Source organism: Trachypithecus francoisi, unplaced genomic scaffold, assembly GCF_009764315.1.
Source record: "Trachypithecus francoisi isolate TF-2019V2 unplaced genomic scaffold, Tfra_2.0 Lachesis_group2, whole genome shotgun sequence".
NCBI lineage: Eukaryota > Metazoa > Chordata > Mammalia > Primates > Cercopithecidae > Trachypithecus > Trachypithecus francoisi.
The window spans coordinates 110,104,892-110,118,061 of NW_022681465.1; the positions used below are offsets into that span (position 1 = coordinate 110,104,892).

The window sequence follows — 13,170 nt, forward strand, 5'->3', positions numbered from 1 at the left end:
ACTTTGTATATCCACTTGATTTTATTTGTTTTTAAAATATCTTTAATTTAAAACAATCCCTCAAAACCTCTTAACTAGGCTACTGTGTTTCCCATCAGAAAATCTCAGTTTATTTTCTAAAAAACTCTGGATTCCAGCTGCTTCAACATTTAAGATTTTCACGCCTCAATGTAGAAGACTTCGGCCTGTCATCTGCCTTTCACGGAACGTCCCACACTGTAGTTGGTACCGAGACCTCCTGACATGACGAAGGAAATGCTGCTGCGTTTCTTCTGGGTCTATTCTATGGAAGTGTGTATAAAATTGGCCTTGGAAACAGAACATTTTTCTAAACAGAGGAAAATATTTAAGGCCAAAAGCTTGATAGAATCAAAAATGCAAACTGAGGCCAGGCGCGGTGGCTCACGCCTGTAATCCCAGTACTTTGGAAAGCCAAGGCGGGCGGATCACAAGGTCAGCAGATCGAGACCACGGTGAAACCCCGTCTCTACTAAAAATACAAAAAAAAAAAAAAGGCGGGCGCCGTGGCGGGCGCCTGTAGTCCCAGCTACTTGGGAGGCTGAGGCAGGAGAATGGCGGGAACCCAGGAGGCGGAGCTTGCAGTGAGCTGAGATAGCACCACTGCCACTCCGGACTGGGCGACAGAGCGAGATTCTGTCTCAAAAAAAAAAAAAAAATGCAAACTGAGTCATAAAACTCTAAAACCAGTTTGTAAACCTGTAGACAAACTGGAGTTGGGGAAAAAATAAATAAATCAGGAAGACATTTTAAGTACGAGTGGCCCATGTGAAGAAGCTGCAGTGAGAAGATGGAAGTGAGCCTACCTTCACCACAGCAGGAAAGGCTGCCTCCCATTCTGGTGAGTTGTCTAGCCGGCAGTTCAGACCCAGCGGCAGCTGGGGTGGAGACAGGATACGCATCATCACATGACCTCAGCGACAGGTCATAAGAGAATGTTCAAATGAACACAGGAACATGTGCCACACTCTGGGGTCCAACTGCCGCTCTCCAGACCAGTGCACTTTCACAGGACAAGGGGCCACTCAGAGTCCATGCTTCATTTCAAAATCTGAATCCCACACCCACTGTACTAGTCCCTGTGTATGAGATAAACGTTAAATGAGGAAAGAAGACCCGCCTTCCAAATATATTCGATAGTGAAAATTTCAGGGTGAAGAGGGTCAAAACACATTCAGAATAAAATGAGGTTCCTTCCTTGATTTGAAAGACTATCCCCACCCATTTTACCATTCCTGAGTCATCAGAAATTTCTGTATTCGGCAGTTTTAAATTTGTTCCAGATGAAAGCATAAAATGCCTTAGTATAAAGTCAATTTTTTTTTTTTTCCAAGACAAGAGTCTCATTCTGTCGCCCAGTGGTGCGATCTTGGCTCGCTGCAACCTCCGCCTCCCGGATTCAAGCGATTCTCCTGCCTCAACCTCCCTAGTAGCTGGAACTACAGGCATGCACCACCACACCTGGCTAATTTTTGTATGTTTAGTAGAGATGGGTTTGAAGTGTTGGCCAGGCTGGTCTTGAACTCCTGACCTCAGGTGATCCACCGACCTCGGCCTCCCAAAGTGCTGGGATTACAAGAGAGAGCCACTGTGCCCTGTCTAAATTTAATTTTTAAAAGTCAATCCCTAAAAATATAACTCACAGGAATTGTATGAACTCTCTTATCAGCTATCTATATTATCTATTGTTTTTCTCTGTATGCAACTAAGTTGCATATTTACTAATTTCTGAATCTCTTTGAGTTCTTGAGATATTTGGTGTGAATGTATACATGAAAGACTGGCTATTGATTCAGAGATGAACAAAAAAGAAGCATTGTATGTTCAACAATGTGTTGTCTGGAAATACATAAAGGATGATTTTCTAAATGGAGAGTTCTGATAACCTCAAACTCCAGGATTAAATGTGTTTGGCCCATCAATCAACACAGAAGGAGGGGGAGTTGGGGCAGGAGCTTTACGCTGGACAGGCTGGCTGAGTAGAAACCTTCCACAGGTTACAGGAGGAGCTGTGAACATTCGTGAGGATGGTCCTGATGCATGTATACCAAACAAACATACATGCAACATATGACCCATGTTCACTATGGGGTGGAGACCTAATATTTAAATGTATTACAATCAGGCCCCATACCTCAAAAGGTCTTCAGGACACAAAGGCACACAAGTGCACGGCCTCTGTAAACCGGCCAGAGCCAGCCCGTGGCGGGTGGTCTCTTCCCAGGAGTGAGTTACTGAAACCGGTTTCCTGTCCAGTTGGAGCTGCAGTTACGGCTGCTGGAACAGGGCTTGGGGGCCAGTTACTCAGTGTCTGGTGGTGCGCTACAACTGTTACTAGTGCTGATTTAGCTGCTAGAGAAAAAGAAAGTCTGTGGCAGTCGGAACAGTTTATTCCTTGTTTAGGGGCGTGTGACTCAGCCCCTGCCTGGCATGGCTGTAGGTGCTGCTTGCACGTTGGTACTTTACTGCCACAGAATCTGTTCTGTCCGTCTGGTGACCTTGATTGGAACATGCTGCTGGACATTGGCTGTGTCTACACATGAAAGGAAGGGGCAGAACGAGGCATCAGCTCGCCCATCCGCCATGGCCTGATGCCCGGCACTGAGCAGGTGTGGAGAGGCCTGGGGCAGGCTGGAGTGACGGGATGGTCCACAGGAGCCTCACTCTGGGAGCAGCTGCCTCAGCTCATGGCTCCACCGCCCAGCTGCACTCATCTACAAGCCAGTGCTTCCATCTGAAAAACCCGACAGCCTGTCCTGTTCCCAGTGCCCTGAGTTTAAGAATCTCTCTGCCGGCCGGGCGCGGTGGCTCAAGCCTGTAATCCTAGCACGTTGGGAGGCCGAGACGGGCGGATCACGAGGTCAGGAGATCGAGACCGTCCTGGCTAACACGGTGAAACCCCATCTCTACTAAAAATACAAAAAACTAGCCGGGCGAGGTGGCGGGCGCCTGTAGTCCCAGCTACTCCGGAGGCTGAGGCAGGAGAATGGCGTAAACCCAGGAGGCGGAGCTTGCAGTGAGCTGACATCCGGCCACTGCACTCCAGCCCGGGCGACACAGCAAGACTCCGTCTCAAAAAAAAAAAAAAAGAATCTCTCTCTCTGCCAACCATCAAGAAAACCCTGGGCTCTGCAGATGCATGAACAGTCTAGTGCATACACTGGGCACTCAATAAATGCCAAGGACAGCTACCTCCCTGGTGCCCAATGAGAACAGTCACCATCATGGCAGTGCAGTCTCAGTTCCAGACTTAAATTCCTTCTTCCCAACACGTGGAGCAGGGGACGCAGTGTGGGGTGGAGGGCCTCTGCAGACACCTCTCCTCCTGGGCCCCCAGCCAGGAGTGACCTGGAGGAGCAGTGGGAGGAGGAGCAGAGATGGGAGCCAGTCCTGGCCTCGGAGGCGCCACCATCCCTGCACACACAGGCACAGCCCTCTCTTCCTAGAGGCTCTTCCTCCAACACCCGGCCTGAGCCACCCACTGGAGAACACGGACATCCCTCCCCCACTCTGTGCGGGGAAACGGAGTCCCAGCACTCGCCTCTCACACTCATGGTGGAACTGTGACCAGGACCCAAGTCTCCTGACACCCCTACAGCGACATGCAGCCCTCTGCCGTGGGTGGGGAAGGGGTCCAGGCACAGTTGAGGTTTGGGGGAAGGAGGTCTTCTGGGAATGTTCCCAGGGTTCCCGAGGATGGTGGTGACTCAGTGCCCACAGGAGAAATCAGATGATCCCACGCCTCCTCAAAAGAGACCTGGGGCTCAGACACTGATGAAGACGCCTCTGGATGAAGCTGCTTGATGGTTGGGCAGAGAAATGCTTAAACTCAGGACACTAAAATGGGACAGGCTGTTGGGTTTTCCAGATGTAGACAATGGGCAGAGGGCTCAAAGAGATGCCATTCCAATGAGATGCAACTGGTCGGCAAGCCCAGGAAAAGATGCCCAGCAGCACTGTCACCAGGGAAAGGCAAGTCAGAGGCACAGTGAGATGGCACTGTGCACCCACTGGATGGCTAGAGTTAGACACGCACCAGAGTAACATGGGGTGGTGGGGATGTGATAAACACTGACCCCCGTACACTGCTCCTGGAATGGAACACGGTTCAACCACTGCAGAAAATAGCCTGGCAGCTCCTCCTCAGAAAACAAAACAATTACCCAGCAATTTCATGCCTGGGGCCTAGGTACCTACCCTGAAAGGACACAAACACATCACAGCCTTGAGCACATCACATCCCCCCATATGCCTCCACTTCCTGGGCCCGACACAAACACATTCCTCCATATATTTCAAAGAAAAACAACACCTGGAGAACCTGATAAGGTTACAACTGTTTGTAAAAGCGCAGGAACCAATAAGAAAGCTGCTAAAAGCATAATTTAGAATGTAAACCAATTGTAATGCCTTGTTCCTCTGTAACCTGACAAGTCCTGTTTACCTCAAGCTATAAAAAGCAAGCGCACGCATTGTTCGGGCCCTCTTGTATTTGTAGAACGGAGGGACCAAGTTCGAACTTGTATTAAAGATCCTTGCCGCTTGGCTTTGACTCTGGACTCTGGTGGTCTTCTTCGGGGAATAAACGGTCTGGGCATAACACCCAAGAGAACCAAAAACACAGACTCAGCTATTTGGAATGGGAATGTCCCTGACAGCACTTTTCATAATCACCAAAGGGTGGAAGGCACCCATATGTCTATCCCCAGATGAACGGGTGATGGAACACTTCACCCCTCACAGGAAGGGGGCCTGACACATTCCACAGGGTGGAGGAACCCAGAAGACCTTATGCTGAGTGGCAGAAGCCAGACAAAAGTCCAGATGAAATGTCCACAAGAGGCCAGGCCACACAGACAGAACCCAGGGGCCGGGGGAGGCAGGGAGCAGGGAGCAACTGTTCAATAGGTATGGGGTTTCCTTTTGGGGTCGTGGAAATGTCTTGGAACTACACAGAGGCGATGCCTGTGCAAAGCTGTGACGGTGCTGAATGCCACAAATCACCCACTGAAAAATGGATAATTTCATGTTATGTGAATTTCATCTCAATAATAAAAGTAAACCACAATTATTTGTCACCCTGATTCCCTCTCCTTGCCCCCCAGCTGCTGGGCCCACCACCAGCCGCTTCTGTGTGGCCAGGACAAGAGCAGAAGAACCAGTGTGCAGGAGCGTGTGCAGGCACACCCCCGAGTACCCCCAGCCCCGTGTCCTCTGTACTGCAAGCCTCCCTTGAGGTGAGAAGGGCTGTGTGACCCGATCCCGCGGAACACAGGCAAAGTGACAGCGGCCCCTCCCAGACCTCAAAGCTCCTCAAGACTCAGGCTCCTCGAGGCTCTGTGCTCTCCTGCGCACATGGCCGGGTACATGGGCTGTAGTCCATCAGTCCCAGTCCCAGAGTCCATCAGTCCCAGTCCCAGGCCACCAGCCCCAGAGCCTGGAGGACATGCCAGGCTGTGCCACAAGCAGGAAATGAGTGGATGGTGTTAGCTCCCGAGACTGGGGGTGTTCCTGTCCCCAAGTACGGTCTCACCTGCCCTCACAGGTACCGGTGGTCTGGAGGCTGGACGAGCAAAGAAGATTCGAACCCTTCCTGGGTCATGACTTTTCAAAGCTCTGTGGGGCGTCCTGTGTGTGACCTGCCAGAGGAGTCTCCTGCAGACGACCTGGGGGCTGCCCACTGGTGCTGGGTCCCACAGCCAAGGCGCCCCCCAACATGGCAGAGCACCGTGCCCACGTCACCAAGTACCTGTGAGCCCTGTTTCTCCAGGTGAGGAGGGCCAGGCCCAGAGCCCCACTTTGGCTCAGTGTCAGGCTGGAAGGCAGCCCGGGCTTCCCGGGGTGCAGCAGACACCCCACAGGCCATGGTGGAGGAGCAGGAAAGGGAGCAGACCAGCACAACACCCCTGGCCCACCCAGGACCAGACCTCAGCTGCCAGGTCTGTGCTGGCTTCAGTGGCAATAAAAGTGTGAGGAAGAAACCGTCAGCCCTCTCCCTCCCTCCCCCACCCCAGCTTATTTCTCCGAGGCAGCGGCTGGAGCTCGGCCTCTGTGGGGCCAGAGGCAGGAGGAAGGGAAGATATGGGCAGGGAAGGGGACAGGAGAGCCTTTGTCAGCATTCAGGGTAGTGCAGAGGGTGGGGGTCCTGGAGACCAGGCAGGGAAGAAATGTAACCAAGTGTGGAGGGGTGAGGCGCAGGCCTCTCACTGTCAGGCCCCGAGCTGGTAAGTTTCAGCTCCCTATTGTTCTCTGGGAGGTTTCCCGAGAAGCCAACTCCATTGACACAAATGTAACTTTCTTTAAGGCTGGGAGGGTCAATTTCTGTTTATTCAAGGAAGCAGCAAACTTCTTCTATGGGAGAATTTGCCACTTTCAGCCTCATGAGGGAAGTGTGAACGGGGTGCCCTTCCCCCCTCTCCACAGGATAAGGTGAGATGTGGTACTGGCAGCCTGGGAGAGCCAGCAACACAGAGGAACTGGAGCCCCAAAGAATCCAATTTTCCCCCAAAGAAATGATGCCCGGATCACATTCACCTCTAACAAGGGGAAGCCATGGACCTGTGCTGGGGGCCCTGGGGTGAGGCTGGATGTGGGTTCTGGGCCTCCGTGGGGAAAGTCCCTGTTCTCTCCCCATCCACAGCTGCCTCTTGAGTTCTGGCCTGCACCCAGCCACGTGAGATGGAGGAAGGGAAGCCCATGGGGCCTTGGAGTGGGAGAGCCCAGGAAGCTGGGCCTGGGTTGCCCGGGAGCCAGCCCCTCCTCTTTCTCCTGTGTCCTGGCTGAGCTCAGGGCTGAATCAGTGATCTGCCCATCACTCAGCAGATCTCAAAAAGTGAAGTCACCCTGGCAGGCAGGAGGAGGAGTTGCCAAGATGGGATGGCTGGCACTTGGCCAACTGCTATGTCCAGAGCCAGCCTGCTGAGGGGTAGGTGGTGTGGGCAGCCAGCCCAAGAGAGGTACCCTAAACCACTGGACCCTCTACTGACTGCCACCCACCCCCGCCAGTCCTTACAGAGCTGGACTTGGCCACAGGGAGCTCCCTTGGGTGCATACAAGCCCCGTTTCTGTTACTAGCAGCTACCCAGGCTTCACACTCAGGCCTATGCCCAGGGAGGGGACACTGTAGGTAGAGAGGGGCTGAGGGGGACTTTTGGTAACAAACAAGCTCCTGTGACAGTCCCCCAGAGAATGAACAGGGAAGGGGGTGGGCGTGAATATCATCCCCCCCGCCCCGCCCCCCCCCCACCTCCCAGGAACCACTCTGGCCACATCTTTGCTGCTGCACAGACTGGATGCCTGGCTCCGCTCTGTGACCACCTCAAGGCCCATCTGAGCCTGCACTCCTGCCTGGCATCTCAGGCACTTTTCCCTTCTCCCCATCCCCACCCTTGGGGGGCTTGAGTGGACACCTGACACCAGGGAGGATATGGTTTTCTAGTGGGAAAAAGGTTTGGCGAGCCTCACGTGGGCACACCCCTGTACACTTGCATACGTGCACACACGCATACACCTGTGTTCCCATGTGTGGACACATGCACATAGATGCACACCTTCCTCCACGTGCACACCCAGGGACCTGACCAGAGGGTGGCCCAGTAGAGGACAGAGGTGAAGCCTGGGGCCTGCTGGCCTTGGCAACTACAGGGAGAGGAGACAGCCCTGCCTGGGTGTGGCTCAGGATCCAAAACATCAGGCAGCAAAAAGGAGCTCCTCACCCAGCACAGGGGAAATGGGCCACCACTTGAGGTCCCAAAAGGGGAGGTGGAGGCAGAGTGGGGTGCAAGGCAGACCCTGGCCCTGGCTCCTCAAGTGAGAAGGGCCTGCAGGGAGCTCTGCCTCCCTTTCTTGCCTTCCCTTAGTCAACTCTGAGCCTCAGCTTCCCCAGCTGTAAACATCTCCATCTCAGAAGGAGGAGCTGTAATAATTAAAGAGGAGAGAAACACGAAGGGGGCTCAACAGTCAACAGGTTTATTTCAAACCTGGGAGGGACTTCTGAGCGAGTTAGGTCAGAACCTGCACTCCCTCACAAACTAAGTTTTTAAGGATTCAGGGTGGGAGAGTTTATCGGAGTCTTGCACTGCTCTGTGTCTCTTTGTTGTGCTTGTCTGGGAGGGAGAGTTGTGTGTCTGTTCCCAGACATCTTTTTGCGGCTGCAGGCATAACCCCTCAAATCTGCTTTTAGCTTCCCTGTCTTAGTGCACCTGAAGGGAAAGGACTGTGCTTATTAAGGCCCACTGGTTTACTGGGGCCCACTGTCTGAGGGTGAAGTTTGGCAGTTACCTGAGAGACTTTCCCCCCCCCTCCCTCTGTGCCCGAGCTGTCTTAGCTGTGTTTCCCTGTCTGCTCTTTCTTGCTGCTGCTTGTAGTTAGAAGTGAAGTGATTTCCTTGAAATGCATGGGGCTGGAAAGGGAGCTGGAACTTAAGGTGGCGGTGTTTGTCTGAGATGATGGTGCTCCTGCTCTGTCACCCCTGCCTTTTGATGCCCAGGATCCCCGCCCTGCACCACCTCTGTCCTCTGCACTGCAGCAACTCTGCCCCTGACACCCAGGGCCACACCCTGCACCCAGTCCTCAGTGCAGCAGCACCCCTGGCTCCTGACACCCAGCCCCAAAACTTGCACCCATAAGTGTTGGCCATGAGCCTTCCATGGCCCCAAAGCCACATCTTCAGGTGCCCTGCCAGACAGTGGCACAGAACTCCCAGGCTGCAGGCCACCAGTAGCTGGGGCCGCGCACCTCCGCAAGCACAGCCATTCCTTTCACCAGGTGGGCCCTTTCCACCTAGTCCCTGCCATAACATGGTTTCTCCTTTATTATAACTCATGAGACTTTCAACAAATATTCATCCTAGACTCTAATCCAATATTCTGCCACTAGTAGGCCTTCTTTTAGCAGCAACAGGAAAATCAGCTCACTTGGCCTCCACCCTTGACTACCCTCTGCCATAGAAGGCCCAACCCCGGTTTCAGCCTACTTCATTCCAGCACTATAGTAGTAGCCGGGGTATTTTTACTCATCTGCTTTCACCCCATAATGGAAAACAATACACTAGCCCAAAGCCTTGCACTATGTCTAGGAGCCATTACCACCCTATTTATAGCAATCTGCGCCTTAACACAAAATGATATCAAAAAAATGGTAGCTTTCTCCACTTCAAGCCAACTAGGATTAATGGTAGTTACCATCGGCATTAACCAACCATATCTGGCATTCCTACACATCTGTACTCATGCCTTCTTCAAAGCCCTATTATTCATTTGCTCCGGATCTATTATTCACAACTTAAATAATGAACAAGACATTTGAAAAATAGGGGGACTATTTAAAACAATACCCCTTACATCAACTTCCCTGACCATTGGTAATCTAGCACTTACAGGTATACCATTTCTCACAGGTTTCTACTCCAAAGATCTTATCATCGAAACTGCAAACACATCATATACCAACCCTGAGCCCTATCTATCACCTCATCGCCACTTCCCTAACAAGCGCCTACAGCACTCGGACTATTATTCTCACTAACAGGGCACCTCGATTTTCAGCCTCAACCCACATTAATGAAGATAATCCAGCCCTACTAAACCCAATAAACACGCCTAACTCCCGCTGCATTAGGTTCTCGGCACCGACCCCGGTGCCTGCAGGCGCTGCTCCTGCCAGAGACCTGCCCGCGTCCGCTGCCAGTGCGCTCCCAGCAGAGGCCGGGTGGCCGGTGACATGCAGCCTGCTGCCCAGCGCAAGCAGAAAGGCGCTTCTCAAAGCCTTGGCCACCGGTCGGCACTCTGGGCCACCTTTGCGCTGGCCGGTGCGGGCACCCGCAGCCAACAAGACTTGCTTTTGCCAGCAGCCGCGGCAGCACCCGATGCCGCCTTTGCCATCTCCAGTGCGCGCTGGGGCCGCAGCTGAAGGGACGGCTCTAAGCCCGGCCGCCCCACGCCTGCCTGCCCGGGTGTGGCCAACGCGGGTGTGGCACCTCCAGGCAGGGACTCCAGAGCACTCAGCAGCTGCACGCCCTGCTCTGATCACTGTCGGGCCAGGCGGGTGCCGGCTGCTCTGGAGGAGCTGGAAGGGGCAGCGTGAGGCGGCGGGTGGGAGCGGGCACGGGCCTGGCTTAGCTAGGAGCGGGGCACGGGTAGGAACAAGGTAGGAGCGGGGCGCGGCCAGGTGCAGAAGGGGGGCAGGAGCAGGACGAGGATGGGAGCGCGGCACAGGCTGGCAGAGGTCACAACAGGGCGCGGTAGCAACGGGGCGCCACTGGGCAGGGGCAGGAGTGTAGCGCGGTAGCAGCCAGACAGGTGGGAGAGGGGCGGGTGCTGGAAAGGCCACCAGTAGCTGGGGCTGCGCACCTCCGCAAGCACAGCCACTCCTTTCACCAGGTGCGCCCTTTCCACCTAGTCCCTGCGTTGCGCCCTTTCCACTGCACAGCGGGCAGGAAAGCCAGGTGGGAATGCAAGATCTGGTTCTGCTGGGGTTGCCACAGAGAGGACTCTTGAGAACGCCACCCTCTCCCTAACCCCCCATCCCTACCTCAGCTCCAGGGTCCCCGGCAGAGCGCACCCCCAGCCATTTCTCAGAGGCAGAGAGGCACAGTGTAGCTTGGCCTCTGCATGGCCAGAGGAGGGAGGAGGGGAGGAACCTTTGTCAGCATCCAGAGCAGTGCAGAGGATGGGGGTCCTGGAGGCCTGGCTGCGAAGAAAGGTAACCAGTTGTGGAAAAACAAGAGTTAGGGAGGAGGGAGGTAGAGGTGTTGGTCAACAGGCATCAGGTGGCTGAGGCACTCCGGAGGGGTGAGGGAGGGGTGAGAGGCAGGCTCTCACTGTCAGGCCCGGAACTGGTAAGTTTCAGCTCCCTATTGTTCTCTGGGAGGTTTCCCGAGAAGCCAACTCCATTGACACAAATGTAACTTTCTTTAAGGCTGGGAGGGTCAATTTCTATGTTTATTCAAGGAAGCAGCAAACTTCTTCTATGGGAGAATTTGGCCACTTTCAGCCTCATGAGGAAAGTGTGAACGGGGTGCCCTTCCCCCCTCTCCACAGGATAACGTGAGATGTGGTACTGGCAGCCTGGGAGAGCCAGCAACACAGAGGAACTGGAACTCCTGTCTTCAGGTGATCAGCCCACCTTGGCCTCCCAAAGTGCTGGCATGAGCCCTGCCTTTTCCTTGTGTGCACCCAACCTTTACTGTGCTTTAACAAGTATTATTGAACGACTTTTGTTTTGTTGATTTGTTTTGTTTTGTTTTACTATAGGCACCAACACAACACAGCTGCAGCCTTGACCTCCCGGGCTCAGGCAACATTCCCACCTCATCCTCCAGAGTAGCCAAGACTACAGGCATGCGCTGCCTCACCTGGCTAATTTTTTGTAGAGACCGGGTCCTGCCATCTTGGCCAGGCTGGTCTTGAACTCCTGGGCTCAAGTGATCCTCACGCCTCGGCCTCCCGAAGTGCTGGGATTACAGGTGTGAGCCACCATGGCGAGCCTCGCTTTTTCTTAACACTCCCAAAGGTCATCTTCCTAGTTGCTTCCCCAGCATCATCTACACAGTGGATGCTGAGCCGTGTGTGTGCATGCGTGTGTGTGTGTGTAAAAGGGGCTGGTAAGGGATATGTGGGAGTGCGTGTGTGTGTATGTAGAAAAGGGCTGGTAAGGGATATGTGTGTGTGTGCACACCTGGTTGTGTGCGTGCGTGTGGCGTGCGTGTGTGTGTAAAAGGGGCTGGTAAGGGATATGTGTGGTGTGTGCGTGCGTGTGTATGTAGAAAAGGGCTGGTAAGGGATAGCAATGGTTTTGTGGGTGGCCAGAGGAGGGAATCAGGGAGCACTTTCCAACAGGGAGACAAGCAAGGGTCTCTGGGGGACGTGCATGTGGTCAGGACCTGGATGAATGAGCAGGATGTCACCACAGGAAGAACTGCCTGTTGGACGACAGGGCCTGCAGGTGCAGAGACAGGGAGACCAGTGGCATGGGACATACAATGGAGTCATCCAGTGTTCCCTGGGCCAGGAGAGGAAGGTGAAGAAAGGAAAGGAATAGGGAGGGAAAGTGGCGAGAGGCGAAGCTGCCTGAGTGGGAAAGGACTTGAGGGTCAAGCTGGGGAATTGGACCCCAGCCTGTGAAGTGGGGTCAAGCAAAAGCTCCCACAGGACAAGAACAGGTTATAGGGGTGGCTAGGAGAAGCAGAGACTACCAACTTTCTAAAAAGGAGAGGAACTCTTAGCTTTTGGTGATGAGGCCAAGTGGAAAACCGGGCGTGGGGCCACCACAGCTTCAATAAGCCAGAAATCCAGTCTTTATAGTCAAAATTCCTGAAAAAACGACACCATCAAATAAAACAGGGTTTTTGGGTCTTTGGTTCACACTACCTAGGGCAGAGTTTCAGATGATCAGACCAAAATTAAGGCTGTTGGGGCAGACATGACTTGATAGAGGTTTATTGGAAGCCAAATGTGAGGATCAATGCAGGAAGATGCTAACAAAGTCACTCCAAGAAAGCTGGGTGTGTTCCAGAGTCCACTACAAGGTGAAGGTTTTTATAAGAAGGTTTAGGGAAGAGAGAGGGACTCCTTGTACCAGAGTTGTCCTTTTGCATTAGAGGTACAATACAGAGGTTACAATCATGGGCTGCAGATGACAACATGCAGGCTAAAACTTTTTTTTCTTGAGACAGAGTCTTATTCTGTTGCCCAGGCTGGAGTTCAGTGCCATCTCCATCTCACTGACTACAACCTCCGCCTCCCAGGTTCAAGCGATCCTCCCACCTCAGCTTCCTGAGTAGCTGGGACCATAGGTGTGCTCCACCACGTCCACCTAATGTTTGTATTTTTTTGGTAGAGACAGGGTTTCAACATTGGCCAGACTGGTCTCGAACTCCTGGCCTCAAGCGATCCACCCACCTCAGCCCTCAGAAGTGCTGGGATTACAGGTATGCGCCTCTGTGTGCCCGGCCTGAAATGTTCTTCATGCAGGACAATCAGCAAAGCTTCAGGATTCAGAAACAGATCAGTGTTGTTGTCAACATCAGTAGGTTTTGTATTAATCAGTATGTTAACGGTTTGAGGAACTCACAGAGGAGCTCACAAGAAGATTCTTTACTTTTCCTGTGACAGGATACAGGCCCCGAATCCTAAGACCTTCACCTTCCCTGGT

General features: G+C 53.3%; 1 long non-coding RNA gene across 1 annotated transcript; it reads left to right on the forward strand.

Annotated features, from left to right (window-relative positions):
- Positions 1-5,747: 5,747 nt before the first annotated feature.
- On the forward strand, positions 5,748-11,307 carry LOC117065321. Its single transcript, XR_004429887.1, has 3 exons — positions 5,748-5,788; positions 11,058-11,129; positions 11,271-11,307. It is a non-coding gene; the product is annotated as an uncharacterized LOC117065321 (long non-coding RNA).
- The last annotated feature ends 1,863 nt before the right edge of the window (positions 11,308-13,170 follow it).